The sequence below is a fragment of the Camponotus vicinus genome, unplaced genomic scaffold, assembly GCF_025532165.1.
Source record: "Camponotus vicinus isolate PSW18456_S1 unplaced genomic scaffold, iyCamVici1.0 SCAF_4, whole genome shotgun sequence".
Lineage (NCBI taxonomy): Eukaryota > Metazoa > Arthropoda > Insecta > Hymenoptera > Formicidae > Camponotus > Camponotus vicinus.
Window position 1 is genome coordinate 3014709 of NW_028141976.1, and position 19171 is coordinate 3033879.

Genomic DNA, 19171 nt, shown 5'->3' on the forward strand with positions numbered 1-19171 from the left:
CACGCTTACTACTAGGGGCGACGCATTCCCCTAGCGTTTGAACGGCAGAACCGCTCGGTCCGGACACGTGCTCCCCTACCGGTCAAGCCACGCCATTTAAGCCGCTGGTGATTCCATTCCGAATGCACCTGCGGTACCGACACCTTCCGCGTTTTTATACGAGGGGGAAAGGAGCACCCCTGTTGGTCGGATATTAGATTCGGGAAACCTACACGAGTGAGGTTCCGTCGTCCTAATCCGCCCCTACCCGTGTCCCTGCATCCGCCTTTTTATACGAGGAGGAATGCAGACTCCTGTTTGCCGGGTTTCAAATCTGGAGCAAGCTCCATCTTATTCGTCCGGCCCTACCCGTGTCCCTGCATCCGCCTTTTTATACGAGGAGGAATGCAGACTCCTGTTGCGATATGTCAGCCTCGGGGCTGCCAGCCCGTCACTTGACATGATCGCGCCACTTCCGGTGGCATCCGTGACTCGAGTATAATGTACCTCCGCTTCCATAAAGGGTGAGGCACTACCCCTTGTCTCACCTCCGCAAAGGTGGCTATCCTACCCGAATCCCCCAACGGAGGGGGCGAATTTGTGCCTGGTGCTCCTCATTCGGATACATCCACGACACCCGACACCTCCGCGTTTTTATACGAGGGGGAAGGTGCACCCCTGTTTGCCGGGTTTCAAATCTGGAGCAAGCTCCATCTTATCCGTCCGGCCCTACCCGTGTCCCTGCATCCGCCTTTTTATACGAGGAGGAATGCAGACTCCTGTTGCTGGCGATGTCAACCTCGGGGTCGTAAACGACCCGTCACTTGACATCACCGCGCCGCACGGCGGCATCCGTGACTCGAGATAAGCGTGTCTCCGATTTTCCGGAGGATGAGACACCACTCCTCTGCCCATCTCCCGCTTTCGCCGCAGAGATGGGTAATCTACCCGGAACCCCTATAGGAGGGGGCGAAATTGCTTTGGTGATTCAATGTAAATGCACCAATAGCACCGTACGCCTCCGCGTTTTTATACGAGGGGGAAGGCGCACCCCTGTTTGTCGGATTTCAAATCTGGAGCAAGCTCCATCTTATCCGTCCGGCCCTACCCGTGTCCCTGCATCCGCCTTTTTATACGAGGAGGAATGCAGACTCCTGTTGCTGACGATGTCAACCTCGGGGTCAGCGACCCGTCACTTGACATCACCGCGCCACTCGACGGCATCCGTGACTCGAGATAAACGTGTCTCCGATTTTCCGGAGGATGAGACACCACTCCTCAGCCCGTCTCCCGCTTTCGCCGCAGAGATGGGTAATCTACCCGGAACCCCTATAGGAGGGGGCGAAATTGCTTTGGTGATTCAATGTAAATGCACCAATAGCACCGTACGCCTCCGCGTTTTTATACGAGGGGGAAGGCGCACCCCTGTTGGTCGGATATCAGAGTCGGGACAAAGTCCGTCGTCCTAATCCGCCCCTACCCGTGTCCCTGCATCCGCCTTTTTATACGAGGAGGAATGCAGACTCCTGTTGCTGGCGATGTCAGCCTCGGGGTCAACGACCCGTCACCTGACATCACCGCGCCCCGGTGGGCATCCGTGACTCGAGACAAGTGACTCGATTTAAGCGTGCTTCGTTTATCCGGAGGGTTAGCCACCACCCCTCTGCTCGCCTCTCGCTTTCGCCGCAGAGGCGAGTTATCTACCCGGAACCCCTATGGAAGGGGGCGAAATTGCTTTGGCGATTCAATGTAAATGCACCAAAAGCCCCGTACGCCTCCGCGTTTTTATACGAGGGGGAAGGCGCACCCCTGTTGGTCGGATATCAGAGTCGGGACTAAGTCCGTCGTCCTAATCCGCCCCTACCCGTGTCCCTGCATCCGCCTTTTTATACGAGGAGGAATGCAGACTCCTGTTGCTGGCGATGTCAGCCTCGGGGTCAATGACCCGTCACTTGACATCACCGCGCCCCGATGGGCATCCGTGGCTCGAAGCAAATGACTCGAATTTAGCGTGTCTCCGAATTTCCGGAGGGTGAGGCACTAACCCTCTTCCCCATCATGCCGCGTCCACGACATGGTGGGCCTTGTCATACCCGGGGCCCTCATTTTAGGGTCAATCTTCGACTCCCACGTGGGAGCGATTCGCGCAGGGTATCTTCATCGTAAGATACTGCTGCGCCCGTTCTGCCTACGATTTTTTATTCAAGGGTGGGCAGGCCCCCTGCCGCCGACGTGCAACGCCGACTCCTAACCCGTGTCCCCGCCTCCGCTTTTTTTATTTAGCGAGGGGAAGGCGGACCCTTCGCCGCGACGATCACGACCTCGGGGGTGCCAGGTTGCCCCGTACTCTTATCCCCGTCACCCGCATCGCCCCTGCCCGCCATGCTGAATGCCTTCGGAATTATGAGGGGAAGGCATCACCCCTAACCAAGGCTGTGCCATCTGGCTGAGTAAACTACCTGCCCGGGTTACCCGTGCTCGTAAGCCGACCAGGGGTACCCACTTTCTTTGGGGAAAGTGGCAAAAGACCCCGACCATAAAGGGTTCGGGAACCGGTGCTCCCTCCCCCTTGTGCGTTGGCCGTCCGAGGCGTCGGTCAAATTTCCCGTCATTCGGTCAAGGTGCCATGGCTTGAGGGCCGTAATCGATAGCCCCCGCCCCGACTCAACGGGCGTTCACCCGCCTTTAAAGACGTGACCATGACATCTCGATCGACTCCGATTCCTCCGACCGGCACCGAGAATTACTGCGCCAGTATGCGCCTGCCTCGTGGCCTCCAAAACGCCCGTCCCGAACACCTCCACCATCATGCAAACATTCGCATTCCTCGGATGCAACCCACAGTTCACCATAGTGGGGGGGGAGGGGGGGGGCAGAAGGAAATATGAATTTGGAAGGAAGGTACATGAGGGAAAGAAACGCATTTGAAGAAAATGCATTGAAAGAGGAAGAAAGTCTACTACCTGGGAAACAACGCCCAGTACTCCAGCAAGTATAAGCAACAACATATACACACACACCCGCACGCATGCACATTCACACGCGCATACACATACCTAGGTGTTGCACAATGAAATTATATGGGGCAAAAAATACAATGTGATTAGTGTTCGCCGTGACGTCATAAAGCATGTCTAACCACGTTGTGAAATAATATATAATAATATACAAAATATGCCGTGTAATAATATGCAATAATATACGAGAAACTATAGAATCGATTTCAGTGTGACGTCACGATATCTCGAAATTGAAATACTATCGTGACGTCACGCGCCTCGACGTCACCGCGCCCGGGGCCAATTAAACACATGCAGCGCGTAGCAGTGACACAACAAGAAACGAAACAATAATGGTCAAAATACCGCTATACATAAGTGAGAATGAAATAAAAATAAAATAAATGAAGTGATTTTGTCGAAATAATAGGTGAAATTATTAATGCACTACATTAATTGAAAACTGGGATGGGGCAAAATGAGGAGGCATAAACAATGTAATTAATGTTCGCCGTGACGTCATAAAGCATGTTTAACAATATGGTGCAATAATACGTAAAGAAATATAATTACTAAAATTATCAATTTCGGTGTGACGTCACGAGGTTCAGAAATTCAAAAATACTATCGTGACGTCACGCGCCCCGACGTCACAGCGCCCGGGGCAAGTAAACACATGCCGCGGCAATGACGCGGCGGGAGACAAGACAATAACAAGCTCGAAATAATACTATTTGCAAGTGAAAGAAATACAGTAAAATAAAATGATTTTAACGAAATAATATATGGGAATATAAAATGCATCACAACCACTCTACATTTACCACTATTCAATACAACAATAATACATCCATGCGAGATGAATTAATTAATTAGGGTGAACAAAATTAGGAAATAAATAAAACAAAAGAAATTAAAATGAATAATTGAAATATCGATTATTTCCTGGTGACGTCACGACCAGATATAAACACGTCGTCGCCCGGACATGACGCGGCGCTTGCAAAGGAATTTATCAACGACATAAACATTGAAATAATATAATATAAGAAATTTTAATTCCTGTTATTGTAACGTGACGTCACCCGATAAAATCGATATGATTTTCTACCATGCAAATACAAAAGCCGTAATTCACAAATATAACGAAATAAAATAAAATAAAGTAAAATAAAATAAAATAAAATAAAATAAGATGAGATAAAATAAATGAAATAACAAAATTAAGGAGAGGTAAAAACGAAAATAAAATAAAACAAGATGAAATAAAATAAAACAAAATAAAATAAAATAAAATAAAATAGGACAAGCTACGATGATTTCTACAACAGAAAGAGATCTAAAGAAGAGAGAAGAGGAACTGGGTGTTCTCCCACCCGTCAACGACTTCCGAAATGCCGGGTTTGGTTTCCGGGTTTTCCTTCCCGTATCCGCTTTGGGCCAAAGTGCCCGGAAGGAGCGGAGCCTCCCATCCTCCCCTTCCGGGGAGGGAAGTGCAATGCAGACTCTTAGTTTAACAACCTTCATCCACCGAAAACATCCCGAGAGGCATTTTCGCCCCCGGGATAATTTCATCGGAATCCGGAAGTATAAGCTTCTCCGCCACGTCAAGGCGGTCTGCGTCAGAGAAGAACCTAACCTAACCTAACCTAACCTAACCTAACCTAACCTAACCTAACCTAACCTAACCTAACCTAACCTAACCTAACCTAACCAACCTAACCTAACCTTTTTTTTTTTTTTTTTTTTTGCGGAGGAGGGGAAAAATGCATTATGCATACCCAACCACCCGTGTGGCTGAGTTATGCGGGACTCGCACCCGCTAAAAACCCCTCCTCTATCGCGAACACCGCGGACCTAACCCGCCACCCCCTGGGGAACTGCTGGCGCATGACGTCCCAGAGGATGACAATCCTAATTAACATCCTCCGTAATCCCGCTGTTGTTATTATTGCTCTCCCTCGCCCCCCCTGGGGACGGAAATGGAAATAATTAAAAATAATTAAAAATTATTAAAAGTTAAGCACATATGAATAATAAAAGATATATATGTATACTAGCCTAGTTAGTTAGAGTTATGTAATGATGTAATTACTTATATATATATACCCCCCTTTTATAATAATAATCAATCAATAATCAATCAATCAACCAATTACCCTTCCCCTTACCCCTTCCCCTTCCCCCCCCCCTTCCCTTCCCCCCTCCCCCCCTTCCCCCTCTCCCCCCCCTTTTTTTTTTTTTTTTTTTTTTTTTTTTTTTTTTTTTTTTTTTTTTTTTTTTTTTTTTTTTTTTTTTTTTTTTTTTTTTTTTTTTTTTTTTTTTTTTTTTTTTTTTTTTTTTTTTTTTTTTCTCCTGCAGCATGCATTTGCAGAACAAATCCAGCCCAGACGAAACATAAAAAGAAAGAAAAAATAGGACAAAATAATTAGAATAATTAATTAATTAATAAGTACTGATAACGGTGGGACAAGCTCCAATGAATCTCGTTACATTTAATAACGCCATGGAGCCCGCTCAACTACCAAAGGGGGGGGGGCGAGAGAGAGCATTTGGTACCGAATCGACCAACGTAATAAAACGCCGCGCGTGTAAGCGGACACATAAATTATAACGAGTTATAATATTTACTAAGTGACCATACAAACACAAGCACAGCACATCCCGGAACGTGAGCCCATGGCAACAGCCAATTGGACCCTAAACCAAAACACATCGCGGGCAGATCCCCGGCACTCTTTCCCGTACGCATATTAGATTATAGGAATGGGACAAGGATAGCATGATAACAGGATATTAAGGTAATAAAATGTGTGATTTGTTTATGATTAGTGTAATGCATGAAATGAATGAATGAACGAAAAAAGTGCATGCATGAGTGAAGGTGAAAGTAGGTGAAAGTAAGTGAATGAATGAGTGAATAAATGAATGTAAATAAATAATGCGTGAGTGTGTAAATCCAAATAATGAATAGATACATATGTGTCGTACGTGGCACATGTCAGCGTTACAACTCTCTGACACGTCATCCCGGACTGGAGGAAAGAGGGGAAGGGTGAGGAGAATTCCTCACCATTTCTCGACGCCTTTCCTCCTCCTCTTTTTTGCGCATGACATCTTCCGCAAACGCTGAGAAGGCTGTCCACGCTTCTTTCCCGACGATTATAGCGTCGACTATCTCACCAAGGCTGAAGTCTGCGTTAAGTCCAAGCTTCTCCCTCAATCGCTCTCTTTGTATGTTCCACATGCTGCAAAACTTGAGTGTGTGCGTTGCATCATCCTCTCCGTCGTCACAAAAATCGCAAGCCGCCGAATCTCTTTTTCCAATACGCCAAAGAAATCTGCTAAAGCATCCATGCCCAGTCATTATCTGGGTTATGTGGAAAGACATACTCCCACTATCGTGCGCTAACCAGGCATCCATCTGAGGTACGATCGCCAGCTTTGTGTACTCCCCAGGCGTGTTTGGCCTTTCCAGCTGGGCACGCCACAGGTCACACAATCTGAAGAATTCCTCTTCTTTGATCATATTTTTAGCTCTGACCGTATATTCTCCTCGATCCTTATATTCCTTACAGCGTTCATATATGCGTTTTCGCGTAGGAGCTAACAAACGCAATGGAGGCATTCTGGCAAGTAATAATGCCGCGTTGCTAGATACGGTCCTATATGCCGATATAACTCGTTGTGCAACAGAACGTTCAAGCCTTCTCAACGCAAACCGTGCACGACTCGTCAGAAGTACATCTCCCCAGAACGGGGCACCGTACAAAATTACCGAGTATACTACGTTCGCGAAAAGTCTCCTACGCCTTTCGTCGGGACCTCTTAAATTAGGCATTAGCCTATTTAGTGCTCTGACAACTCCATCTGCTTTATTCTCAGCGTATCTGAGATGCTCTTTAAAAGCCCAATTCGAGTCTATCATTATGCCTAAGTACTTTATACTCGCTGCAAACTTAATTGAGACATTATTTACCACAATGGAATCGGAAATCATATTTAATTTATTCGCGCGGAAAACAATGGCCTCTGTTTTTTCCATGGCTACAGATAATCCTAACCTATTAATATGGTTAACTACGCGAGTTAAAAATACACTAGCTCTCAACAGTGTTTGCTCTACATCTTTTCCATCGATTATAACAAGAGTATCGTCCGCATAACAAATAATTTCGCAGAACTCCTCGTCATCCGCAATTCTCAACACACTGTCAAACGCGATATTCCAGAGCACAGGGCCCAACACAGAGCCCTGAGGAACACCAGCCTCCATAGGCCTAACATGTTGACGACCATCATTACCGACGTAGCAGATATTTCTATCCGCCAAGTAAGAATCTAGAATCCTCTGCAAATACACGGGATAGCCTCTGTGCCTCAGGGCCCTGCGTATCCTAGACCATGGGATGCTATTGAAGGCATTGCGTATGTCCAGGCTTACAACAATCGCAAGGCCACCCCCACTCATTACTTGTGCGGTAATGTCCTTAAGTGTCTTCAATGCGTCGCACGTGGATCTAAACTTGCGAAATCCAAACTGATTTGGTGCTAAGCTCGACTCCGGATTATTTTCCTGCCACTCGTAGATGCGCTCAGCCAAAATTCGCTCAAAGGCCTTTCCGATTTCATCCAGAAGACAGATCGGCCTAACCTTTGGGACTCTAGGTTCACTGGTACCTGATTTATTGGCTTTAGGGATTAACACAAGTCCGGCCATTTTCCATCTCTTCGGAAACACACCATCTATCAGACACCTATCATAAATGTGTCTCATTCTCTCGAGAATTTCATGTGTGACCAGCTTCCAGGTGACGGCCTTAAATCCATCTGGTCCAGGGGCCTTTGATGACGGTACTGTTCTCTTCTTAACGACCCTTGCAACCTCAGCAGGTGAGACAGACCAATCTTCGCACCACTCAAAATCTCTCCTATCTGCGAGCATTTCCCTTCCGACACACTTAGGGAACAGGGAATCCAGCAGTTCCGAGAGAATTTCAGGCTCCAAAATTTCAGTTAAAGTCGACGTCGCCGACTTCAGTTTCCTAAGGACTAACTTATACGGAAGTCCCCAAGGATCCTCTTCTATAGTATTAATCAGCTCTTGCCATGCTGATGACTTGGCATTATTAATCTCGTTGCGCAATTTCTTCCTCGTGGACTTGTATATCTCTCCCAATTCTTGCACCTGATTCTCCGGGCGCCTTCTTCTCTTTGCTCTCTGCCACGTTCTTCGAGCTCGAATGCAATCATGGCGTAAAGAGGCCGCATTTGCATTCCACCAGTATGCCTGGCGCTTCGGCTTCTTAGGGCCTACTCTCGGGGCAGCAGCATCACAGGCTTCCTCCATAATTTTATCCAGCCATGACATCATTCCTTCTAAATTGAACTGTTGCTCCTCAATGGTATCTCTTTCGTGCCAATAAAGTGTGGCCAAGAAATGATCCGTGCTAAATCTCCTGAGATTCCATCTTCTCGTCTTATTTCTAGAAAGAGGAGGAACCTGTCGAGCTGTTTCCACAGAAAAGGATATATAACAATGATCCGAGAGTGTTTCCGTGTCATCCATCACATGCCACTTTCTTATGAACGGTATTAAGTCCGGAGACGACCAGGTCAAATCAACAATAGAGGATCCCTGAGGCCTAACGCAAGTAGGGATATTGCCTTCATTTACTATTCGGACATCCCTTTCTGCTGCCCAACTGGACAGCAGAAAACCCCCAGCATCGGTCATGCCGGATCCCCAAAGACGAGACTTAGCATTAAAGTCGCCACATAAAATAACTTTATCGAGTCGACTTGCTAACGTAGCAGAGAGCTCATCTAAAAGAGCATTATACTCTCGAAGTCCTACGTTCGGAGAAATATAAAGCGACACCACTAAGTATGGTCCACAGTTAACTGCGACATATTTGTCGCCTTTGTGAGCCAGTGTGCATCTTAACTTAATGAGATTTGAATCTACAAAAACTGCAGCACCACGATCTAAGCTCGAAAACCAATTCGGAGCATCTGGAACATTATTAGGCTCCGAAATTGCAAGCAAACCAACTCTCAGCTCTTTTGCCTGCTGTAGTAATAGATCTAACGCTGGCCTACTTCTATTTATATTGGCTTGTATAACATTAATTTTGATCATTTACTACTTCCATACTTCCGGTCCCCCGATCCGGATCCATCTGCTGGGCAGGAGTCATCTTACGAGGAGTCCTATAAAATATCCTAGTACCATGCTTTGACCTATCGACCGTGCATTGTATCGATCCCAATCGGTGATTTGCATCTTTTCCGTCGTCAGCACAGACCATACACTTAGCAGACAAGCTGCATGTTCCAACCTTATGATCCGATCCACCGCAATTAAAACAGGATCCACTATGGTCGAAGTTAGAAGTACATGAATTTTTTAAATGACCATAACGCCAACACTTAAAACACTGGGTTGGTCTGGATTCTAACAGATTCACTCTGACGAGCGTCCAACCCAGTCTAATTTTCTTATAATTGGCCGTTTTTATGGCCGCATTGAGAGGGCACCGGATCCATACAGTAAACAAACCGTTGTTCATGGGCCTTATAGATCCAACCCGAACTTCCGTTTCAGTGCACTCTCCGTGTTTAACGATAGCACGCAGCACTTCTTCCGCCGTAACCGACTCGTCCAGACCGACGAGTCTGATTTCTCCTTTGGTAACAGGTCTAGTTACTCTCGCTGTATCCTGCAGTACAACTTGAAGCTGTTCCGCTAATGCATTAGCCTTACCTGAACCATCCGGGCCTAAAACCTCAACTATCAAGCCGCCATTAGCCGCCTTCCTAACCCTGCTACTTTCTATTCTTAAATCGTCTAATGAAATTTTAGCTCGAGCCTGCTTCAGCGCGTCGGCGTATGAAAAATCTTTGCTTTTACCAACAATCATAACTGCTGCAGTTCTAGAAGGTTTTCGAGTCGGAGCAGCTCTTTTAATATTCCGCTTTTCAATGGCTGGGTCTTCATTTCCAGGATACACCTCTTTTCGCGGCGTCTGATAGCCACGATATTCTCGCCTCGTCTGTCCAGGTCTTTCATATCCTTTTCTCTTCCTTGTGTCCATCCTTTTCCAGCTCCTGTTATCCTCTGATCCGGTAAATCCTATACTTCCATCTCTGTTCAACTCCTCTGTCATATCCCTATTCAGTTCCCCGAATTTTCTTTCAGGATGAGCTGCAGATCTGGGAGGAGCGAGCTGCACATTGGTCAGGACTCTTGGCTTCACCCTGGGCGTTCGCTGTGGAAGAGGTTTTTCCTCTCTGGCTTTAGAGTTATTACTATTATCGCTATAATCCTTCTTCCTCTTAATTTCAACTTTCTTCTTAACTAAATCTTTGATCTGTCTTTGTATATCTTTTAATTCTTCACTCCTTCTATCCTGTCCTTTTTCTTTGTCATTTCTGTCTTTTCTCAATGCATCCTCTGACCTAAAGTCAGAGAGCACTTCTGAGTCACCAGCATAAACATCATCCTTATTTATATCCATCTTTATGTCATTTTCATTAGTATTTCTTCCGCCGATATTCTCTTTCCTAGTAAGATCACCTTCTTCTTCTATGTTACCAGGAACACTTTCTTCGAACTCTTTACCTTCAGCCGCAGCGATCGCTCTCCTCATTTTCCATTCTGCGATCCTCTGGCTGTTTCTAGCCTTGTTTCTGTCCACTTCCATCTCATCAAATTTATCTTTGAATTCTTCCAATTCCTTCTTTAGCTCATTCATCATGACTCTCATCTCATCCATCTCCTTTTTTCTGAGAATTTCCTCGAGTTTTAACTTCTCGATCTCGTCCTTGAGTGCTTTATTGTCTATTTTAAGTTTGGCAGGATCTCCTGTTGATGCTACTTTGAAAATCAATGTGTTAATAACATCTGTAGCTTTCTGCAAATTGCTGCGCATTTTGCCGCTGATGCCTCCTTGAATATTTCGGCTTTTAGCACGCATACGGTCTACATCTTTTAAATAGTCGATGCCAAGGGCTCCAACCGATGTAACGTCCATCCTGCGTAACTCATCTGGGGCAAACTCTCCGAGATTATCCTCCTCTTCAGAAGAGACAGTTAAATGCTCTTTCTTACCTTTGGGAGTCCCTCTCTTATCTGCGCTTTTCCTCTTGTCCTTTTCTCTCTTCTCCTTCTTTTCCTTATCTTTAACGCCAACATTCCTGTCTGAATCAGACATCGAGTCAATCGATATTACCTCATCTGTAAGTTCGAGAGATGTGTCTGTTCCTATTCTGGCTTTCTTCTTCCTATCCTTTCTTTTTCTAAGCATAACTTTGTTTGTTTCTTCTTTCGTAACGTCTAACTCCTGTTCACCTTCACTGAATGCAGGGACTCCTGGAGAAAGACGTGCTTTTCTTTTTGCTCTTGGTGTCTGAAGAGTCTCCATTTGAGTCTCCTCTTCCGCTCTCACATTCATCTCAGATGGACATTCTATGAATGTGATTGGTAATGATAGCGGATCCTCACTATCCTTATTCCTATCATACGTCTCGTCGACGGTAACCATATCATCCTCCCCGCCCATCGACAAACGGAGAGTGGGCCCTTTGCAGGATGAAGACGTGCCTGCCCCAGGGACCGTAGGGCTTGCACGCCTGTCGCTGAGGCTCCGTAACCTCTGCGGCACTAACAACGATTCTGTATCTTTGTCCATCATATTTGTATGTATTTGGTTTGTTATTCGGGGTATCCTTCCCCTAGGACGGCTGGCTTCACTACGCCTGTGAGCCCGTCCTGCCCAGTAATCGTTGTCCTGTAGCTCGCCAAGGTCGTCTATTATGTGTCCAGTCTCGTCAGATTTTCTCCTATGTGTTTTATCCAGATCCACCACTGTCGCTGTCCTCATAATGATCTCCTTCATTAAAAATGCTACTGCATCCTCTCTCTGGGAAATCTCCGCGGCTAGGATTTCATCTGTATGAACCTCTTCCATCCGTAAACTAGAGGCTACCGTTGAGATTGAACCTTCCAGGATGGACAGCGCGGAGATCCCTTCGTCACTCTCCGCACGATCACCACGAATCACACTAGGTGAACGAACAATAGAGAAGGAGAGCCTAGATGTTGATGCCTCTCTTTCTAGGAAGTCCAAAGGGTCCTGGGTATTCTTGAAGATTCCCCAGGCATCATCATTCATTCTCAGAACCGGAGACTCACGACCGGATGGAAGGAGAAGTCTAAGGGCTTTGATTTCCGCCTCAAGATCTCGCATGCGACTGCCCTGGCATTCGATGCGGTCCAAAAGGTAATCGCGGGCTAACTCCATCCTAACAGCCATCAAATATAATTCTCTTGTACGCTCTGATATTGTCTCGATCACGTACTGTGTCCTTCTGGATGCCTGCAAGGATAACTCCTCCAACGAAGACAACGCAGTCCTGGCATCCTCAAAAATCCTAGTGGATGATAGATTACACAGGAATAACTTGTTTGCGATCTTATTGTCCAAACTCTTCCTAACAAAACTTATTTTCTTAGGCCCATCGCATGATGACGACGCGGCGGGGTCAGGGACCACAACCCCCCTCGCGCCGAACCCTGGGGTATCCGAGGTCCCCTGCGCTCGTAAGTTCCTTACTTGTATCTTATCCATTCATACTAAATTAAGTTGACCGGGAATATTGGGCTCGGTCTGCCCAATGAAAATGGGCCGCAGTTAATAAGGCCACTAATCTACTTTTGTATTCGCTCTCACTTACTTTATCGCGTAACTTTAATTATTTATTCTAGTCATTTTAAAGAACTTAAAGTACAATGATAGCACTTCTCGCAGCAACTTATATAACATTATCGACGAAATTTATAATTAAGCCGCCTCAACAATCAACTTCATTCTCATTCTCAAACAATTATACTTTCATCTTAAAGAATGAATTTACACCCTCAATATGACTTTATTCATATTAATAATTACCAGTTTCTCCCCGTATGGAAACTACTATAATTTTCGAATGTTCAAAATATCCTGATAATTTCTGGACATACTTTCATCTTAGGTGTTAAATTCACATTAGCGGCATACAATTATTCATAATAAAGATGCCAGTCTCTTCCAAGACTGAAGTTACTATAATTTCCGAATACTTATGATATCCGGACAACTTCCGAACATATTGTCATTTTAGAACAAAATTCACCTTTCTGTATGCAATTAGTAATATTAAGAAGTACCAATCTCTTCCAGAAAAAGAATTACTATAATTTCCAATTACATAGAATATCCGAGTAATACGCAAGAGTAACGGATCTATTGCGTTGAAATGACAGAGGAGGATCTCTAAATACATCTACATATAATGCGCATTCATTATTGACCTCAATTATTTACTGCGCAACACTAAACAATTTTAACCCTCTGGTAGGGTGGGGGGGATCAACGAGATGTAATCCCACCCAACGCGCATCCCCTACAACGCACGCAAGTCTACTGCGCATCAATTAAAAATTGCACCACTGCTCATCAGATTCAGAATGCGCTCTGGTTGGTGAACACCACCGTGCACTCCTTACCTCGCTAACTGAGTTAATTTACCTTTCAGGATAGAAGTTACTATAAACTACAGATACTCAAGATATCCAGACAATTTCCGAACATACTATCGATTTAGGATCAATTCACATTTCCCATATGCAATTATTCATATTAGGAGATATCGATCTCTTCCAAAAGGAATTACTATACTTTTTCCCCGAATATTCAAAATATCCGGGTAATTTCCGAACATACCTCCATCTTGAAAGCCAAATTCACATTCTCAGTGTATAAATGTTTATTTCAAGAAGTACCAATCTCATTTAGAATAAGAGTTACTAAAATTTTTCAAGTACTTAAAATATCCGGATAATTTCCGAACATACCTTCATCCTGAAAGTCAAATTCACACCCTCAGTGTATGAATGTTCGTTTCAAGAAGTACCAGTCTCATTTAGAACAAAGTTACTATAGTCTTCGGATACTCAGCGTATCCGGATAATTTCCGAACATACTTTCATCTTAAGAGATGATTCACGCTATCAATATGCATTTATTCATATTACGAGATACTAGTCTCTTTCCAGATAGAAATTACTATAATTTTAGCATGCTCAGAATATCTAATGAATTTCCGAACATACTTTCATCTTAAGAGTCGAATACACTCTTTCGGTATATAATTATTCATATTAAGAAGCACAAACCTCTTTCAGGATAGGGATACTTCAATTTCAAAGTTTCCCGTCTATATTACTTACTGCCCATGACTATAGTCGCCAGTGAAAGGGCGCCTTACTGCTGCACCAGTTCATTAAAGTGCAACTCCTTGTCGTTCGCGTTGACAGGAGACAGTTCAGCGCCTGTCAAGCTTATTTATTAATAATTTCACTCGCAGTGACAGCCATAGGCTCAGTGATTAATGAATTTTTGTTATTTCAGATGCCCGTGCTATCTACAAGAGAGAAATATCATGTGCAGAGCCGGGCCTTCCACCTATTGCAGTAATAATTTTGTGTTGTTCAAGGAGTTAAGAACAACAACAACCGTCAATCCATGCTTAGTCAACATAAAAATTATACTCAACACACATAATTATACCAGGTTAGTCCACAAACGTGTTAGCATATATATAAATATACTCAATATATATGATAACCTTACTTCATTTTATTATATTTGTATTAAAGAAAATCAAGTCCGTATTATGTTATATTTTATTTCCAGATATATTTCCAAGGACAAAATAACCTATCTGTCAGATTGTGGTAAATGTCACATAGTATTTATGATATCTATGAGATAAATTATCATATATAGAGGGTAAGTACTACCACTTTCATCCTATTATATTTATAAACTAAACTAAGCCTTTATTCTACTATATCTGTTTCCAAGTAACTTCTGCTGTAACAAACAGCCAATCTGTCTAATTGTGGTGAAAAGTCACCCAACATCTATAATATTTATAGATTAAATAATCGTGTGTGGAAAGCGAGCAACGCTTGTTACAATAGTGTATAATTTAAGCTTATACTCGCTAGATGTATAACTACATCATAAATCACAGGCATATATAGGTATATATTTAAAAATATGTTTAATACCTATAATTACCTTACTTTCATTCTAATATATTTATAGACTAAGTTTATATTATGCCGTTTTATTTTCAGGCAATGTTTCCTGTAACAATAGTCTATCTATCAGATTGTGGTGAAATCACGCATCATCGTATATAAGAGCTATATTAACGCTTGTTTATATAGTATATATCATAAAGTTATGCCAGTTACATATGTAATTAAATCAAAAAATCATATTCATGTATAAACATATATTTAAAATAAGCTTAATACAAATATTAGCCTTGCTTTCATTCTAATATATTTATAGACTAACTAAGTTTACACTGTTATTCTATTTTCAGGTAACATTTCCTATAACAGGTAGCCCATCTATCCAATTGTAGTGAAAAACAACATCAATAATTTCCGTGAGTTGAACTCCTATAACAAGCGGCACTAACGTTAATTTCTGCAATACATAACAGTTATACTAGCTCAATGTGTAATCAAATCACAAATCACAGGCATGTATAAACATATTTTCAAAATATGCTCAATACATATAGTAATCTTACTTTCATTCTATTATATATATAAACTAAGTTTATATTGTTACTCTGTTTTCAGGTAACATTTCCTACAACAAATAACGTATCTATCCGATTGTGATAAAGAAGTCACACATCATCAATATTTGGAATTAAACTATCCTATGTGAAAAGCGGTGCTAACGCCTGTTTCAACGATACATAACTTAAGGTTATACTAACTGAAAATGTAATTAAATCAAGAATCACAGGCATGTATAAACATATATTTAGGATGTATTTAATACATGTAGACACCTTACTTTCATTCTATTATTTCAGAAGCAAGTTACATCTATCAGTGTGGTGTAAGGTCACACAGCAACTTCATAATCCTGGATTAAACACGCGTAAAAGACAAGATATCACTCTATTTATGAATTTAAACTAAATCCATATTCTATTGCTTTATTCTATTGTATTTATAAATTGAAATAAGTACATTATACTATTCTATTTTCAGGTAATATTTCCAGGAGAGTTAATCCACCTATTAGAGTTTAGTGTAGAGTTACACGGCAGCTTTATGTTCCCAAATTAAATTTATATCAAGATATTGGCATTAGCCATTGCAAAATTATACACAATAGATGCATAATCACACTAAAGTGTATTATTAATATACGAATATACATATGCAGAAACACATTCAGTATTTATTCTATTATATTTGCTTAGTGAAAGACAACATCAATAATTTCCGCGATTTGAACTCCTATAACAAGCGGTACTAACGTTAATTTCTGCAATACATAATAGTTATACCAGCTAAATGTGTAATCAGATCACAAATCACAGGCATGTATAGACATATATTTAAAATATGCTCAATACATATAGTAATCTTACTTTCATTCTATTATATATATAAACTAAGTTTATATTGTTACTCTGTTTTCAGGTAACATTTCCTACAACAAATAACGTATCTATCCGATTGTGATAAAGAAGTCACACATCATCAATATTTTGAATTATACTATCCTATGTGAAAAGCGGTGCTAACGCTTGTTTCAACGATACATAACTTAAGGTTATACTAACTGAAAATGTAATTAAATCAAGAATCACAGGCATGTATAAACATATATTTAGAATGTATCTAATACATATAGTCACCTTACTTTCATTCTATTATTTCAGAGACAAATTACATCTATCAGTGTGGTGTAGGGTCACACAACAACTTCATAATCCTGGATTAAACACGTGTAAAAGATAAGATATCACTCTATTTATGAATTTAAACTAAATCCATATTCTATTGCTTTATTCTATTATATTTATAAATTGAAATAAGTACATTATACTATTCTATTTTCAGGTAATATTTCCAGGAGAGTTAATCTACCTATTAGAGTTTAATGTAGAGTTACACGACAGCTTATGTTTCCAAATTAAACTATCATGTATAGAAAGCAAACACTATCATTTATTCAACAATGTATTTATATTAAGCCTCTTATTGGCATCAGCCATTGCAAAATTATACACAATAAATGCATAATCACACTAAAGTGTATTATTAATATACGAATATACATGTGCAGAAACACATTCAGTATTTATTATATTCATTCCATTATATTTGCTTAATTAATGATACTCTAAACAGATTTAAATTAAATCTACGCCACATTAACTATCATAGTTATCTTCCTATAAGTTATATTATCAGTTACAATCAATATCACAGTAATAACAGTAATAATTGTTACTTCAATCAAACATTATTATTCATGTTCGCGTACAATTTCCAATATATATACGCAGAACTCCCCCACATATAAAATCATTTACAAGCAATATTAGTCTGAATAATGCATATCATCATCGGGCTTACATAAATGTTATTTCTAGTCCAGCCTTATCGCATGTTTGCCAATGCGTTTAACGCAACCAATCAATTTTTAATAACACGTTCATCAGGTCATGTCAAGTACATCCTATCCAGCACGCAGTTGTATCCTATGATATTACGCGCTATCAAATCTACGGAGTTGCTATTTCTATCTCAATTATCATCATGTACTTATTTGCTAAATGTGTTTCGCCTAATTACGCATAACTCAGCACATTCATCAATCGCATATGTAAGTAAACATTTTACCGTGAATAATCACTCTTCGCACTCACAAATTTGTATTATTGTTGATTCTAAAGCATCATCACATCAATACAGATGCGATCTTATGTTGTCGCGTGTCATACTTCATCCTACCTATTTGTATAGATTACCACAGAATCCTCCAGTAATCTAATACTTCATTTAACATGAAGTAACAGAGGCCATCCTTCCTTTAATTATACTCGCGAGCTTGCAGTATATAATATATATCTCAATTACAGCGTTAATATGCCCTCAATGCATATACTGCATTTTACATACAGTAGATAGAGCTCAGCTCTCAATAGGGCAGTATAGATAGTATATGTTCCTACAATACACAACAATGTCGTTTAGCATGTAAGTAGCACAACCAGATTGAATAATTTAATGCATTTATAATGCAGTAAGATCACTGCCATCATTAATTATACATAACAATAATTCAAGCGCCTCAGCACTGTTTAGTCAGTTACTTGTCACAGGTATTATAGCAATACAACAATCTTTTGTAACATAAATAATCCTACCTTATGTAGTAGAATCATACTGATTGAATGTTTATACTCCTTGCAAGTAAAAATTATCATCCAGGAATTGTTCATAATTATTGAGTGTGCTTGAACTACACTGAAATGTCTAGGTGCAGATGTCCCGCACACGTCACAAATGCAGGTTGTCCACTACAGTCCTGAACGCGCGCGCACCGCGCAGAAGCTCAAATCCAATAATTGCGCAGACACGTGACTACAGGTACAGGCGTGCCACCCTATACTTGAGCACGCGCGCACTGCGCGTCAAGACCAAATACATGCACCGCGCAGATGCCCGGAGAACTGCACTTTACCTGTCACAGAGACCTTATATTGTTAATTATAGACTTAATGTAAGTCTATCCATACCCGAATTGATTATTCATCAAATAATATGATTGATTTACACCATTTAATAGTTAAGGGGGTACTTATAAACACTTCTAAGTACGCCGTGTCACAATAGACATTTCCCTCCTGAGAGAGAGAGAGATAGCATTATAAAATGTTTTACGCAGAATTTAACACAATTCTGAGCACTTAACAACAAAGAATTATTTATCCAATCACTATTTGAATAACAACAATTAGTCATAAGATGATATTAATCACCATATCACCATTATGAGCGTGATTTCACGTTTTCAAGTGCCACGTGGCAGTATCCCTAGGAAAGTGGAGCCGGCCTCACATATTTCGCTTTATTATAAATAATTAAAACTTCCCCGAGGGAAAACCACATAATATGTCGCACACAAAGATTCACTTTCTTATAAATGGGTCTCAGATGACTCCTCGCGTCTTGACACGCACAGAAAACCAAGTTTCAAAATTTCTCCCACTAAATCGATGTTTAGTGGGAGATAGTCTCCGACCGACTCCAACCT

The 19171-nt window shown here is 41.7% G+C and overlaps 2 long non-coding RNA genes across 3 annotated transcripts; both read left to right on the forward strand.

The window, feature by feature from the left end:
- Window positions 1–14304: 14304 nt before the first annotated feature.
- On the forward strand, window positions 14305–15279 carry LOC145970722 (uncharacterized). Its single transcript, XR_014438578.1, has 3 exons — window positions 14305–14593; window positions 14717–15069; window positions 15166–15279. It is a non-coding gene; the product is annotated as an uncharacterized LOC145970722 (long non-coding RNA).
- Window positions 15280–15473: 194 nt separating this feature from the next.
- On the forward strand, window positions 15474–17241 carry LOC145970000 (uncharacterized). 2 transcript variants are annotated; one of them, XR_014438288.1, is made up of 5 exons: window positions 15474–15581; window positions 15685–15856; window positions 15927–16442; window positions 16546–16717; window positions 16788–17241. It is a non-coding gene; the product is annotated as an uncharacterized LOC145970000 (long non-coding RNA). The 2 variants fall into 2 exon arrangements; XR_014438289.1 differs by having other exon boundaries at window positions 16546–16695.
- Window positions 17242–19171: the final 1930 nt, after the last annotated feature.